The following is a 17,077-nucleotide window of genomic DNA, read 5'->3' on the forward strand; positions in this document are numbered from 1 at the left end:
CAAAAAGTGGACATTCATGCTATTACACGAGGCACACCATCTTCTATTAAAATTTTAAGTCATATTCAATAATTTTAATATTAAATGTTTTCTTCAGTAGCTTCCAAATTGTGTCCTATTAACTCAATCTGCTTGAAATTGTTCTACTAGATTGTATAGATGAGGCACACTCACCTTTATTACATTTGAACACCTTTTATATATTTTTTAGCTATTTCTGCAGTCAAAATTTTTTATTTTTCTTGGCTTGTAGGTCATGTAACCTATTAACTCAAAATCTGTGTACAATTATTCTATTAAACTATAGATTAGGCATATTTTTATTCCATTTTGACCCCTTTTTTAACCAGAATTATAAAAAAAAGAAAATTCATAAAATGTATTACCTCAGATGATCATCACTTGTTACCTGTAATGTTCAATTGCATAAAATTCTAGGCCAGGATCTATGTCATTACATGTTCACTTACCTGAAATATGTTAAATACAACAAATATTTATTAAAGTGTGGTCTATTTCATAAAATTTGTCACCTTTATTGTTTAATTACACATTAAATGTTTAAAGATGGGCTCTTTCATCTGGTTTGTGTCATGATGTGGCAGTGGACACAAATGCAGCAGGCAGTGGACTTACTTTATGTGGATGTAGAAACAAGGCTGATCTAACAATAAGAACTAAGGAACACAGAGCAAGAGAAACTAGAAGATCTAAACAAAGAAATAACCCAACTAGAATGACTAAAAGATACAGACTCAGACCTGGAACAATAACTGAACCTATGGTGATCAAATTAAGAAATAAACATTACTAGAAACCCTGCAGGGAGGCTGAAATAAGAAATAACTAGAAGGATAAAATAGAATAGTCATTAAAGAAGGCTTGACATGGACTCAGACAAACAAGGAAAAGCAATAATATTATTCTAACTACACTAAATACCATGAACCACTTAAGTGAATTGAAACACAAAGTTAATAAAATGAAAAGCAAAACAAACCCAAAAACCCAGTGTCTTGACAGATGTCTGATTATATAATTGTTTACTTTAATCACATAAAATATTTATTTAAAAATATAATCTCATTACATGTATGTTTATTACCTGAATATTTAAATATCAAATTGTTACTTAAAATGTGATTCTTTTCTTCACGTTTACATGCAACTTGAAGTGCTTGAATCAAACGATTCATGAATGTTTAATACATTAAATTATTAAATGAGAGAACAGCCACTTCCAACTGTATTTCAACACAAATGGTTCCTGTTCCTCTTCAGAGTCTGCAGCCTTGCTGAGCTCCTCTCCTGGGGTTTCCTCCTCAGCCTCTCCAACTTGCTCCTCTTCTGTTGCCTCTGCTACTGTGTTTTCATTATTTACCTCTTCTGGGGTAAATAATGAAATCAGACTCAGTAACCTCTTGATGGTTTTGCTGTATCGCCTCTTTAATTGACGCCCATGTCGGTCCGATGTTGTGGCGTTTACCTCAGTGACCCACATTCAGCGCTGGACCCCAGTCAGGATTGAGCTCATCCATTTCATACGTCGGTTTGCCTTTAAGAGGACATATCAGAACACATCGCTATTAAAGCTGTAAATTTGATAACACTAGTAAAATAGTTTACTTCACAATAATGTAATAACCTCGATGTCCACTGACAAAACTCGGACTATGCTACATAAACAATATTAGCCCGAGCTAAACAACAGAAACTGAACGTAAGAACACTCGGACAAAATCATAGAACAACATTATGACACAAAACCAACAAAGCAAATTTAGACACTCACCAGAAAGGAAATGTCTGGAGGAAACTTGTAGGTATCTGGGGATTTTGGAGAACGTGATATCAAGACGTGTCACCGCTGATACCAGGACATTCGTCTTCTTTTCGTTAGCACCGATAGCTTAGCCTCCTCACGTTGTTTCCAAGCAGGATAATAGTGAAACCAAAGTCCGTCTTATATCCTTTTACCGTTTCAGTCGTGTGATCGGACATTACAGACAATAACGTAGCAAGTTCGTACCATAGCTAAATTATTTTAAGTAACTTGGATTGAAAAAATCTGCGAGACTGTTTTTTTTATACTGCGAGACTGTTGTCTATGGACCCCTAAGATGGCGCTGATACCCCTCCGACTAGAGCAGTGACGTCACGCTCCAAAGCTCTATTATCCGAACAATGTCCATTGTCTTACTGTTTTCATTTAGATCCACATAAATTCGACATCAATCCAAACCAAACACAGTAGAAAACTGTTTGCTTCTTCCCATTAACCACATCTGAACAGAATCATGTTTGACCTAATTAACCCCTCCCCCTATCACTCAGAACTCAAAATGAAATACGCCCCCTGGTGGTGATAACATAGGAAAGGATAAATGGCTCCTACAAGTGTTTTTAAGTACATGTTGTGAGTATCTTTACTTCGGTATTTATTTTGGGGGGAACTGATTTTCACTCCACTATATTTTAAAGACAAATATTGTACTTACTGTTAGGTTCTGTGTTTTGAGTTTGAGTTTCTTTCTGTCTTGTGCTGTTTTCCCCTGAGTCTCTGTGCTGTCTTGATTGATCCCAGCTGTGTCTCTACCCTCCCAGTGTATTTAGTCCCACCTGTCTGTGCTCCTCGTTGGGTCCTGTCGCTGCTCATACTGGTTCCTCGTTGTCTTCCCAGCTACTTATGTTTTTGGATTCTGTCTTCTTATGGATTATCATCATTAAACATTATTTCTACATGACATCCTGGGCCCACCGGCGTTCCGTCTCACCACTCACCTAACCAAATCATGACACTTACGACTTCACTACATTTCTAGGTAGCTTGTCGTTACTCCTTCCTCTTGGTTAATCATAGCTTCATGATCTACTGTTACTGTTTTTCTTTACTGAAATGCCATTGCCCTTCTCCCAAGAAGGGGAACCAATCACAGCCTGGGAATTGGAATTATTTCATCCTCAAAGTTTTGCAAGCTGAGTTCCCACTTCTGTTCAAAATTCAGCAATGAAGACGGTTACAGAAACTCAAGCAGAGAAACCAGCACACTCATGGCCACTTAGCTTGACATTAGATATCTGTAAGTTTCTATGTTAAGCATGGCACTACTTATAGTTAACAGTGTTGCTGTTTGTTGGGGGAAGGAAGTATGTTTTAAATTAAAAGGAAAAGAAATGAAGATACCTGTAATTTTTATTACATTTTGATGCTTAAGTTTTTACAGGTGGTGTAGTCTTTTTGCAGTGGAGTAGTTACACATGTCAAATCAGGTTTCAGAAAGTTACAAGGTTCTGTAAAGGCACTCAGAAAATAATACCGCAATGTACTGATATTATAAAGTATAATTTACTTGAGCATTTTTAAATGCATGTACTTTTGAATACTAAAGTGTTTTCAAAAGTAGTTCAGAACTTGAGTAAACTTTTGACCAAGCAGCTTTTACTTGTAGTTCGGCAAGATTTGACCATAAATAGCAATACTTTAACTCAACTACAAGAGTTGAGTACTTTGTCCACCATGGTCATTGTTTTGTTTAAATGCCTGACCCACATACAAAATAATAGACCAGATAGAAAACCAGAAGAAAGTTTAAAGGATTTATTTAAAGACAAGGACAATGAAGGTGATGAAGGTCTTGGAATAGAGATTTTCTGGGGACATGGGATGGTAGAGTTAAAGGCCGTGAACACTAGGGGGATGAGTGGAATTCATCCCTCTCATCCCCCCCAAGGGGAGCAGGGAGTCCAAAGGTTTATGTGTGTGTGTGTGTGTGTGTGTGTGTGTGTGTGTGTGTGTGTGTGTGTAGTGATTTTGTAGATGATAGATGCAGGGAGTAATGGTGTAGCTTGAAGTGGAGGCAGATGGAAGCGTTGGAGGGCAGAGAGGTTCCACAGGGGATGAAGATGATGATGAGGCTTTAGGTTGCAAGCTGTGGAATGGAGATTTAATGGTTATAATTTTTGCAAATGGTTTGTGGCAAGAAATACAGGAGCACACGTGGGATAAAACTTGGTTTCAGCTCGAGGGTCTCTTTGAAGGTGGAGAAACACAAAAAGATCTTGGCAAGAGTTTAACACAGACTATCACAAAGGAACTCAAAGGGCCTTTGTTCACTACTCAGCTTAAACAAAAGCGGCTGTCAGCTACTAATATATTCCAGGTGATGACTTGATGCCTTTATCTTTAGCCACATTGATTACTGCAACAGCGTCTTCACAGGTCTGACTAATAAATCAATCAAACAGCTGCAGCTGATCCAGAAGCTGCTGCTCACGTTCTCACTAAAACCAGGAAGATGGAGCACATAACTCCAGTTTTAAAGTCCCTACACTGGCTCCATGTAGCTCAGAGAATAGACTTTAAAATTGTGAGGTTCTGTGTTTTGAGTTCGAGTTTCTGTCTGTCTAGTCCTGTTTTTCCCCTGAGTCTCTGTGTTGTCTTGATTGATCCCAGCTGTGTGTCGTTCCTGTGATCACCCTCCCAGTGTATTTAGTCCCACCTGTTGTCAGTGTTCCTTGTCGGATCCTCGTCGTGTCTCACCCCCCGTCTCACGTCTGTGTCTGTTCCTGTGCTGCCAGTGATTTTCTGTTGTTCCTTCTGGTTTATCATTAAATTATCTCATATCATCATGAATACCTGGGATTCCCGGCGTCTCTCTCACCGCTCTCCTCAACACATCATGACAGTAGGATCCGACCAGAAAAGAGGTGAGGACGCCAGCGTTTGGGGTAGCGAGGCTTGGTTCCAGCAGCAGTTGGAGTTGGCTCAACGGGATCTTTACAAGGAAGTAGAGATCTTGCCTTCTCCGCTGCTGCTGGAGGAACTGGGTCTCGCCTCTGACCTCGACATACCCAGGCAACGCGGGCCGCGACGCAGGCGGCGGCGGGGATCTAGAGCGGAGGAGTTCTGTGGCGGAGCTCCAGCCAGCCAGAATCCCTGGGTGGGAACTCGGCTGGCGTTCTGTCCGCCTGGAGTCGGACCCCGCCGTTACTGCTGCCCTGAGCCGCCGGAGATCCCGGCCCCTGGGTCACGCCGTTTCCGCCGCCCTGAGCCGCCAGAGATCCCGGCCCCTGGGTCACGCCGTTTCCGCCGCCCTGAGCCGCCGGAGATCCCGGCCCCTGGGTCACGCCGTTTCCGCCGCCCTGAGCCGCCGGAGGTCCCGGCCCATGGGTCCCGCCTGCAGCTGCCTCCGGTCCCCGCACCGAGGCGGCGTTTGCTTCAGCCCCCAGTGTTTCCCGAGTCTGCTCCGTGCGAGCCCCCAGTGTTTCCCGAGTCTGCTCCGTGCGAGCCCCCAGTGTTTCCCGAGCCTGCTCCTCCCGAGACTCCGCCCCTTGAGCCTGCTCCTCCCGAGACTCCCCCCCCCCTGAGCCTGCCCTCCCGGTGTTCTTTTCCTCGAGCCTTCAGAGTTTCTAGTGCCCCCTCCTCCTGAGTTTGCTGATTTGGTCCCTTCTCCCGAGCTCCTTGTGCCTCCAAGCCCTCCTCCCGAGTCTCCTGAGCCTGCAGCCGGCCCACCGGAGCCTGCAGCCGGCCCACCGGAGCCTGCAGCCGGCCCACCGGAGCCTGCAGCCGGCCCACCGGAGCCTGCAGCCGGCCCACCGGAGCCTGCAGCCGGTCCGCCTCCTGCGCCAGCGAGGGTCCGCCGGACCCGCCCAAGGGGGTCCGCTTCCTGCGCCGGCGGGAGAGACCGCCGGACCTGCCCAAGGGGGTCCGCCTCCTTCGCCAGCGACGCCCGCCAGACTGTTCCCCTGGGACTGTTATGGAGCTGCTTATGGCTGAATTAGGGTTAGAGTGTGGGTTTTAATGTCTTTGATCTTTTTAATGTTATCTTTACTTTTCATCTAGTTATTGTCACATGCTGTTTTTATTTCTTTAATTATGTAAAGCACCTTGAAATGCCTTGCTGTTGAAATGTGCTATACAAATAAAATTTGATATTTGACAGGTAAACAAAAGCACACCTGCTCAACTTCATCTGCCAGCTCTGGTCCCATTTTGCCCTACATTGGAGACTTAAGTCTCCAGAAACAGTGAAAGCCAACCTCACAAACACCCCAGTTTCCTAAGGGAGAGCTAATCCTCTTTTATCTTTGCTCTTCTGTAGCACTTTAAGCTAAGATGAGGGGGTTTGTCTTTCCAAAGAAATCTAGAGATGGAGGAGTCCAGATAACCAAACCAGTCATATGATGGTTGCTTGGGATCATTGAGAATAAGTAATTGACTTTAGGCAAAACCATCATTATTATTGAAACAGCCATTCCTATGAGCAATATGGATAGAGATTACTATTTAGCAAGATCATCTTCAATTTGCTTTAAAAGTGAAATTTGGCTGAGTTTTGTTAAATCGACAAGCCAGGAGCAAAATTAATCCCCAAATATGAGATATTCCCTGACTGTGATTGTGTCTTAAGGGTAAAGGTCAGGATTAGGCTATAGAAATGAATGAAAAGGGAATGGAGTAAATGTAAAGTTCTCATGAAGATACAAAGACATACTGTGCTTGTGTGTACTTGTGTGTGGTATTGATCCCTGCTGCTGTGATTGGCCTCAGGGTGGCTACTGGCACAGAGAGGATGGTTGTCATTTTGTTTTTGTTGTTCTACTTCACTGATTAAAGTGCCTGCACTTGTTTCTTCTTAAACTAACAAATCTGTAACTTCTAAGTTCATTTGGTGCAAAGTTGGATTTTATATTACATAATGGTAATACTAAACCCAGGTCAGCTCATGGTGGTTCCAAGGGCAAAGCTTTAGGGAGTCTAAATTGAAATATAAGCTAGTCATTATCATGGATTAGAAGACTTTGGTGATCCCTGAAAACGCTTTCCATCCTGATTCTTTCTGTCACATCTTCATTTTACATATTTTTTGTGTTTGTATGGGAAGAACCCACAAAATCCTAAACCTTCATACTAAACTGAAATCAAGCCATAATTTTATTGGTCCTATATTTGATTGTAGATTTTTATTGTTTTCACTTTTTAATAATTTTAGTTCAAATCAACTTTTCATTTTTTACTTAGTATTTTAGTTGAGAGTTATTTGCTTAGTAAATTTGTTGATATAAATAATTAACTGTAAGCTTTAATTTTTTTTTTATAAATTTGTATATGGAGAGAATTTGTTTATTTCATGCATGTGTAGTGCCTTGCTGGACTTATTCCTTCATTTATTGTTGTGTTAATACAATACCAAATTCTTATCAGGCAGGAACCATTTCTAAGCAATAAGACTGAAAGTTGTGGTTATTATTTTCCTGGTAATCATATGGTGCCTGGACTTAGTAATTTTGACCTAAATTGCTAGTTTTATTAATTGCTGTTGAAAATAATTTATAGTTATTAGTACTAGTCCTATTGCTGCACAACAATGCTTTGTGGATAACATCTGAGGCCAGAAATTGAACACATGCAGCTGGACTCAGTTTACTATTGATCTCTGCAAGCAAATGGTTGGACTGGAGTGAAATACAAATGTACACCAAACATTTGCAATTTTTACTTTCCAAAAACCCAATCACCTGTCATTATCTTAGCACTTAATGATGATGCATCACTTTTTGTTAGTTTATCAGATAAAATCTTAAGAGATGTAATTAGACAAAATGTGAAAAAGATGTGATTTGCAATGCCCTGAAAATAAAAAAACCCCTGCCCCCTTACAACAAACAGTTATCTCGGTCAGTTTTCAAACATGAGAAATACTTATTGTGAGAGCAACAGTTTTAACCAATACCAGTCCAGTCTTGCCCTTATTTTATAAAGAAAATTAACTAAAAAGAGAAAAATAATAAAGCAGAGATAATATAAAAGAGTACTCTCCAAAACTGTCTAAATGATTTACAAAAGAAAAGATAAAACCCTGCATGTAAAATGTGTACATCCATCCTTTTATGGAGTTTGTACTTACTTATTAAAGCAGCCTATGTCCTGACAAGTGTGTTTTATTCTTGGTAAGCTAAAATTGATTTTCTGACACATGAAATAAAAAACACACAGAGTGATGGGAGAACATACCTATTCAGTCATGCAAAAAGTCAAAGTTTGTTAAATGTTCATTCTTTCAATCGAGAAATGAAAATAAGCTAGAAGACTGAAAAAGAGAAGTTTTATATGTCTGACAGAAGTGAAGGAAGGAGAGAAAAATACATACTGAAGAAGATCGCAGTAGATAGAAATGCCCCAGGCTGCATTTACTTCAATATGAATGACTGAACAGGTGCATTAGACCAGAAATGTCTCACACACACACACACACACCCACACACACACACACACACACACACACACACATACGCACCCCCCCCCACACACACGCACAGACACGCACACGTGCACATACACACACACACACACACACACACACACACACACCCCCCCACACACACACACACACACACACACACACACACACACACACACACACACAAGTTTGTATTTCTACACACCTTATAACTTCTATTCATTTTAGCTACTGAACTTATGCCTGAGCCTAAACACAACCCCTAACTCTTGTGGTGATGTATCCTGGGCTTCTTTCTGGCTTTGAGTTTCTCTTGGTCCTCTATGACCTGCTCCTCTGTCTGTAGCTGTGTTTCCATTAGAGATGCACCAAATCTTTCTTTATATTCTTCTAATGTTTAAAAAACATGATTTAACTATTGCAGTGTTTCCATTAAATAAGGAATAGAATTAAAATTACGTAAAAAAGCTTGTTCACACAATAAGTCATTAAAAAAACATGGCAGCAACAGCTCTCTTCAATGGGTTGCCACCTTATTGTGGTGAAGGGATTTGAGTGTCCCAGTGATCCTAAGAGCTATGATGTCAGGGGCTTCATCCCCCTGGTAGGGTCACCCAAGGCAGACAGGTCCTATGTGAGGAACCAGACAAAGCGTAGCCCAGTGACCCCTTATGACGAATAAAACCTTTGGAATCAGTGTTCCCTCGCCTGGACGCGGGTCACCAGGGCCCCAGTCTGGAGCCAGGCCTAGAGGTAGGGCACTTTGGTGAGGGCCTGGTGACTGGGCTTTTACCCATGGAGCCTGGCCAGGCTCAGCCTGAAGAGGAGATGCGACAAAAGTGTTTCCATTGCAGTTTAGCAAAATCATAATGTAAAAACACCCAAAAACCATGATTTTTTATTATTATTTTTTTAAAGTGGCTTGTTTCCATTATGTGAATATATTCAATTTGGGAAATTTTTGGTTAATGGAATCACAGTGTCTCCTGCTTCTGAACCTACTGATAAGTTGTCTTTGCCATCTGAGAGATGGATTTAGTGCTCCTGTTTTGATAACTGCACATGGTTTGTGTATTCAGTCCATTTATTAGATCTTTATAGGAGCTAAGGACAGGTTCTGTCTTATTGTCACCAAAAGTTAAACAGTTACTTCACTGGATTGGTTTGAGCCTGAGAAGAGAGTATTGACAGATGTGCAGCATCCTGTGCATTGTATGGTGCAAAATGTATGTCAAAAGTAGATAGGAGCACTATTTATATTCATCATGCGCATATATTATGCTGCATAGGCGCAGTGAATACCCCATGTGCACACAATTCAGTGACCACGAGTACCAAATGTGTACTTTCTCAACACCTCTAACAAACTTGTATCTCTTCTGATGAATCAATCTTTCTAGTAGTATTTTAAGCAATGCAAAAGTTTTTCTTTGATCTTTGAATGACCAGTGTTTTTTAAAACTTTTGCACAAAAGTGTATAACTTAAACAACACATGATATCATATGTTGAGCTGATTGAGCAGTAAAGAGAAAACATATTTTTAGAAAATCATTTTATTCCAAATGTTTGGTGTGTTCTCGGTATAAATGTGTTTTTAGGATTTACTAATTTTATTTTATTTATTTGTGATGCAGGAAAGTTCCATCATCATAAAATGATAGAAATTATATCCCAAGAACACTATTATTCTCAGGAAAATTCACAATTGTTCATTGTGATAAACCAAAAATTTCAAGCATTACCCATCATTCCAGAGTACGAAAGTCAATCATTGACTTACTAGATGATTCCTGACAGTCAAGAACATTTTTAATTAGACATTCACAACCCTAAGGCTTTTCTATATGCTTTTAGTTCTGTGTAAGTGGGCAAACATGTTGTGTCATCCCCCACCCTCCTCAACACACACAAAAAACGAAAATTTCCGAAAAACATTTTTAATTACAGTGAAAGGCCCCAGTTGAAGCGGCCAATCAAATGGAGAAATTCCTACCTCAGAAAGATACAACAGTCTTAAACGAGCCAATAAATAAGTCAGGAAACACAATTTACAAGAGAGAACATAAGGTCGCTAATGGGTATAGACCACATATACCACAATGTGGGGATAAATGCTGAAAAAGGGAAGGAAGAGGGTGAGGAAGAGTGAGAAGAGGGTGAGGGACCTCTTTGCATGACTTCTTTGTTAACCACAAGACTTAAGGGACATTGCCTCACACACACACAGGACGTCTGTCACATCATAATTTGCAGACATGCACCTTCCATTTTGCCCATTAAGGCAAAAGAAATATTAATACGGTTTGGAACGAAGAGGGTTACAAACAGCTTCTTTATATATATACAAAAGAGCTGAAAGTCAGTGAAGGGGTGTAGTGGCACTACATTCAAGAAACTGAAAGTAGATAATATGCATCACCAGTTTGTGAGCTAATTCAATTCTTTATTAACATTTTTACATTTTGTCTCTACAGTGACAAGCTTGATATTCCAGCTCAATGTAGTGCTTAGATAGGCAGTATTATGTAAAACAGACTTTTTGAGCTTTATGCCATATGATAATGTTATTCCCTCATCAAAAATGTACCTGAAGTGTTCTTTGTATTCTTTCATGCATGTTTGAGAAATCCTTTAATCTCTGTGGCAACCATTAAGCTGTGCAAAACACCTGGGTGGACCTACAAACAAAGCTCCTCCTTGGAGATACTTTCCAAGTTCCAAGCTTCCACCTCACAGAACAGCCCTTCCCCACAACCCCCACAACTAGCTTGAAGCAATTAGCAAACACCTGGTGCTGGTGTTTGAATCTTTTCAGTGTAACACTGGTTAAAATGTTGTTAAAGTTCATAGAGGGAACAATGTGATAACTTCTTGAAAACAGAGTTTAAGAAAAAGCAGGAGTTTCAAGGCGTTAAATTACAATGTCAAATTTCTTTTAAATTGTATTTAATACAGTATTTTTACAACAACTGAAGGTAACAAAACTGCTTGACTGATCAATGAAATGGCGATATGTACCTATAAAACACAATATTGCTCCTTTAACTGAAAAGATGAAGGAAAGGGATAGAAATTGATATTTTGCACAAATTTAGTAAGATTAAAGATTTTCACGTTTCTATTGCTAAAACTAGGCCAGGTTCAGGAACTGTACCTTTGCCGCATCATTCAATCTAACGATTTTCATGGGTTTCTATGTTTGTAGATGTGCTGCACTCTAACCGGAGCCATCCAGTATCTTTATCCAGAAAATGCAGCTGTTGATGATCCCTCTATATCAGGGGTGGCCAAGTCCAGTCCTCGAGAGCCACCATCCTGCAAGTTTTAGAAGTATCCTTACTCCAACAGACCGGGATCAGCTCTACAAAGGCCTGATAACGAGCCATTCATTTGATTCAGGTGTGTTGAAGCAGGGATGCATCTGAAAGTTGCAGGATGTGGCTCTCGAGGACTGGACTTGGCCACCCCTGCTCTATATCAATGTTAGAGAACTGCTTCCAGATGTGGTTTAGCAGCTTCTAATTTTATCTAGACTATGTATATCCCAATCTATTGACTATCTGGGGCTGGTGTTCATTAGAGAACTAATCCAAAGACGAATCAATACTGCCCTGACTAGGACACATATGTATCATCATGTAGATGTAGATGACACTGAAGGCCAATTTAACCGAACACACTAAAAAAAGAATTTAGTTTAGTTAGGAACACAATACATCTAATTGCATTGTTTATGTCTGTTTTTCTTTAGTTAATGGCATTTTGTCAATGAAAACTTTTTTGTCTCACATAAACCTGGTTGCATTAGGAGTTATGGACGACCCATAACTCCTAATTATAAATAAGTCAACATGTCATTATGATTTTTTTCATATTCATTGATATACTTGCTGTGAAGAGAAAAAGTAGAAATCAGATTTGATTAATTTATGAAGTAATTGATTAATAATATTAAAAAGCATGAAATTATACAGTAAGTAAAATAAACCCACATGTCCACATCTGGACAACTTTAATCAGTTTCTTTTCTGCCATTTAAGCTGCCACAGCTCCTGTGGTGGGAGGGAATTTTAACCTCCCTGGAGGTTTTTATACAACCTGTTCTTCACATTGTTTGTCCAGTACTGTAGGTGTTTTGGAGTATTTAACAAAATGCTGCCCCATTTATTTTACTCTAATGTAAATCGGTCATGGTAAAACAAGTCCTTTGCCCAAAACTCCCTTTGAATCCAATTGCCTTTCTTCTTCTTTTTTTTTAAGTATTCAGATTTAATTGCATTCAAAAACACTTTATCAATCCCAAATGGACACATATCCAAAGTTCTTCAAAGAGCTGCTGATAGCTGTCGGCAGGAACAATCCACTGTGATGGTCAGCAGCAGACTGTCCTCGGCCTTTTGGAGAGGATCAGGGTCGTCCATAATTTTCTTAATTTTCTTAAGAATCCTTCTGTGCAATGTAATTTGCAGTAGGGTTTCCATAGTTAATCCCAGAAAAGAGCCAGCCTTATTCATGAAGTTGTTTAACTTTTTAGAACCCCTTCTGCTACCACAACAGATGATAGCAGAATAGATTGCACTCTCCACAGAAGACATATAGCAGACATGTAGCATACTGCGAACACTAAAGACTCTAAGCTGCCCCAAGAACTAAGGTTCACTCCATCACTGGTTTTTATTATTATATAAGCTGTATAGTTTTTCACATCTTTGATCACTCAGGAATTCACCTGAAATATGTTGCCAGAGCATCAAAGGGCAATAAAGAGATAACAGTTATGCATACACACTCACACTGAAGTACAACTTAGGATTAGACAGATTTAAATTAATATATTAGTTGTGGAGATCATATGTCTATTTATTCAATAATTCTGTGCACACAATGACACACTGTTCTGTATTTTCCTTCTGTATTTCTGGTTCTCATTTAATACTTTTTGCATTTTTAGACAGAATGTCTGAAAAATGCTTTCTAACTTCTTCTAGTGAGATTTGTAGTGCATTACAAACATTTATGCTTTCATCCCAGCACTGATGGCACTTGTTTCATTGTTTGACCCCACTTTAACCTAGGAAGTTGCAGCTGGAGGAGTGTTATGTCTAACAGAAGGAAGGGGTCAGCTGGTCAGGAGCCTCCCACTGGGCTCTCCCAGGGTATTCTTTAACGCTTACATTTATGATTCTATGGATGATCTGACATCAGAATTAACACCAGCTAGTAGATTAATGAAACTTAAAAAACAAAAATAATACTAGATGTTGTGAACAATAAAAAAATACCAGAACAAATAGTTATCAGAATCTCAACACAAAACATAATAATCAGCAAAAATAGAAATGATATAATTATGAATAACAAAAAATTTAATGTAGAATAACAAACATGACTGATTATACTTATTAACCTCAAGTAAGGTTAGCTTGAGGTGTCTTTAGTGTACTTTTTAAAAACTCTCAGCTGTTTGCAGGTTTTCAGTATGTGAGCATTATGTTTCCCTTTGTTGTGGTGAACTGCAGTGAGTTTATCATACCTACATCTCCAGATTTCATCTAGTTAACAGAATTGCTCTACTGTGGCAGGGAGCTTTGCTACAGAAAATACAGTAAAGTACATGTAAAAAATGAGTCTTTTTGCCCTCCAGCATTGTGCACATGTGCAAAATTTTCAGATATAAATAACATGCAGGGTTAGGATTTAAAGAAGGATTATATTTGCATTTTTTAATGCAAATGTGAACATGGAACATTATTTGCATAAATGGGAATATACTTCCCATTTATAGCAAAATTCATCTCATGGTGCTTTGAGGAAAGGGAAACAGGCCTAATTCATGTCCAGTTCAAATTAAGTGTACAAGCTGGTGAATGTGATGATGCATGCAAGAGTCAGGGATTAGTTGGGTGTGATTGTATATTTTTATATAATCTTCCAACCTCTAACTCACATCCTTGAATACAGATATTTAGCAATTCATATTTTGAAAGATAGTGCTTATGAAGCTGCATTTACTTTATTATTTATTTAGCCCCTGATTCCTAAAAACTTGGTATCAGACCCACAGGCATAAAGACAAAACATCCAAAAAACAAAGATTTTCTGTGTACCAGCTACAATTATATAAAACAACTGATTATTTTATTCTAAGCATCTGTTGTGACTGACACTTTATTGTAAGGCAAAATAGTGAGAGTTGAAACAATTAAATTACTAAATTATTAGTTGTAGCTAATATTTCCCAAGTTTGAAAAAACTTGGAAAATATTAGATGGAGATGGCTGCAGGCAGGAAGGATCTTCTGTGGTCTGTACTGACTAAACTTCTGTCTAAAACATTGCTGTTGTGTAAATCTTATCAAGTTTTTTTTTTTAATGAAGAAATCCTTAAAACAATCTTCTCTAGAGGTTCCAGAGCAGTCTCCAGAAAAGATCATGATATCTTCTTCAACTTGTTTAGTAACTTATAATCCCTGGGTTGGATGTTGCTACCACAACAGATGATGGCAGAAAAGATTGTCAACTGACTGTCAATGACATGCTTTTAGAAGCAACACCTTTTAGAATTAGCACCTTCCTACACACTTTAGCTTCCTCCACAAGTCCAGTCTGGTCTGTCCTTTCTGGTAGACAGCTTCACTGGACTGTTGTCTCCAGTCCAGTCAGCTGGCCAGGTGATCACTGAGGTATTTCTGAGGTATTTGTATTGTTTCACCAACTCCCCAGTTCTTCTCCATGGAAACAGGATTTGACCTTACTCTGTTTCTCTCTAAATCTGAAATGATATCCTTTGTTTTATTCACATCCAAAATAAGACGCTTGTTTCCACACCATGCCACAAAGTGGTCCTCTAGAACTCTGTACTCAGCCTCTTGTACATCTCTGATACACCTGAAGGTGTACAAAGTGAAAAGGAATGGTCAGAGTATGGGTCCCTGTGGCACTCCTGTATTGCTGACCATCAGGTACACAATCATTCAGTCTCAAAAATCATGTTTTTAAGATTAAAGAACCCTGTTTAGGTGGTGGTGCAATAATTGCTTGTAAAGTGCTTGCTCATATGACGTAGTCTGCATTATATGTCATTATGGAGCAATTTGTCTCATCTGTTTTTAGCTTAATGTAGCTGTTGTCAATAATGGTATTAATTATGAAGCAAACAAAGTAGGATGCTGCTGATACAACTTAGCATGCCAAAGGAATATGTGCAGTGCATTACCATGCAGCTAACGCTGTCCTTTGATTTACACAACAGTGGGATTATTTACTATAAATATTTAAATAATTTCTTTTTGACTTTCAAACCAAAAGCTTTGATTTTTAAAGTTATGTAGTTATGCACTGTTTGTTACATCGTTTTCTAGTACTTCTGTTTTTAATTTGAGCCTTTGCAGTAGCACACAAGGAAATCATTTTATAACTGATGTACTTCACTTGTAGTAGCTGATAACCAGCCCAATGTCACAATGCAGAATGAAAGAGCAAGCAACACATTCTGCCTTCTTTCCTTTAACCCAACTTAACTTGAGTCCCAAAAACCCAGCGGACTCACCAGGATTTCCCAGATTAGCCAAGTTCTCTTGATTACTCAGTAATGGCCTGATACCCAGAGAAAATAGGCAAACTCCTCCCAAAAGAGCCCCTTCGCAAGGAGGATTCAAACACAGGAGTTTGACGGTTCCATCATCTCACAGTTATCTTGCCAAAAATGTTACACCTCCTTTTTATTTTAAGTTCTGAATAGTTTGTATATCTAGGATTGACATACTTTGATTTCCTTTCTTTTTCATATCAGCTTCACCTTGGCTTTAATTAGTCATGAAATGTTGTTTTGTGGTTTTATAAACTTGATAGAAATTTTACAGTCATAGTGACAAGAAAGTACTACAGTCAACCCTCAGTTGATTGTAGTGATCTTTACTTAATCATTCAAAACACTAAAAAACACAAAACACTACTTTCTTGTCACTATGACTGTAAATTTCCCATTTCCTTCTTTTCCTTTAGAAATAGTTTTTTGAAGGTTGATTTGCATCTTTGTTGTTATTCTCTTTGCTAATTTATTTCTGTTTGCAAATTTTGAGCCGTCCTCTTGAACAGTTTGTCAATCAATTTTTCTTTGCAACGTTGCTTGGATTTCCCAGCCATATTATATACGTCTTTTCATGACTGAATCAGATTATCTCAATCCTCCACCTGCTGCGGTTATGTGTGTGAGGATCCAGAAGACAAAAACAAAGCGTGTTATCAAGCAGCAACAGTGTTTAACAGAGGAAACTCCACAGGTCTGGGACTCGCTGATTTAAAGGAGGTGATCCTGGAATATGTAGCGACATCCAGAAAGACTTGAATGTTCTGAGGCAACTCTGCTTATTGGCGGTTTCTCACATCATAACTTATCAGCATCAAACACACCCATGTAGAGCAAACAATGCCTACCTGTTATGTCCATGTCTTTTCTTTGCTGGTCATTTCAGTGTGACTCAGGCTCATGTTCTGTTTTAAACCCAATATTCTGTTCTGAATATTCACTGTATTCAAAATTAGTTTGAATAGAGTGAACTGTTTATGATTAATGAAAAGGCTCAAAATCAGGCTCAGGTAAATGTCCTTCCTAAATTTGTCACTGATTCCTTTGATTAACTTGGAATATGTGTCACAAGAAGATTTAATCTTCTGTTTAAAAATGACTTCCTTCCCCTACTGGAACAGTGCAAGCAAACACTGTCAAGATAGTCTCCAATATTTGTGTTTCTAGTTGGTGGGATCAACTCAGCAAAAATGATGCTTCTTCAAAAATTTCTAGATTTGTTTCAATGGCTTACCATTCTGATTATCA

General features: G+C 39.1%; 1 long non-coding RNA gene across 1 annotated transcript; it reads right to left on the bottom strand.

Annotated features, from left to right (window-relative positions):
• Positions 1 to 1,026: 1,026 nt before the first annotated feature.
• LOC148160809 (uncharacterized) lies at positions 1,027 to 2,164 on the bottom strand. Its single transcript, XR_015765943.1, has 2 exons — positions 1,793 to 2,164; positions 1,027 to 1,555 (listed from the first exon to the last, which is right to left on the bottom strand). It is a non-coding gene; the product is annotated as an uncharacterized LOC148160809 (long non-coding RNA).
• Between the last annotated feature and the right edge of the window lie 14,913 nt (positions 2,165 to 17,077).

This window comes from Poecilia mexicana, unplaced genomic scaffold, assembly GCF_051168715.1.
Source record: "Poecilia mexicana isolate PSO_F unplaced genomic scaffold, ASM5116871v1 scaffold_2, whole genome shotgun sequence".
Lineage (NCBI taxonomy): Eukaryota > Metazoa > Chordata > Actinopteri > Cyprinodontiformes > Poeciliidae > Poecilia > Poecilia mexicana.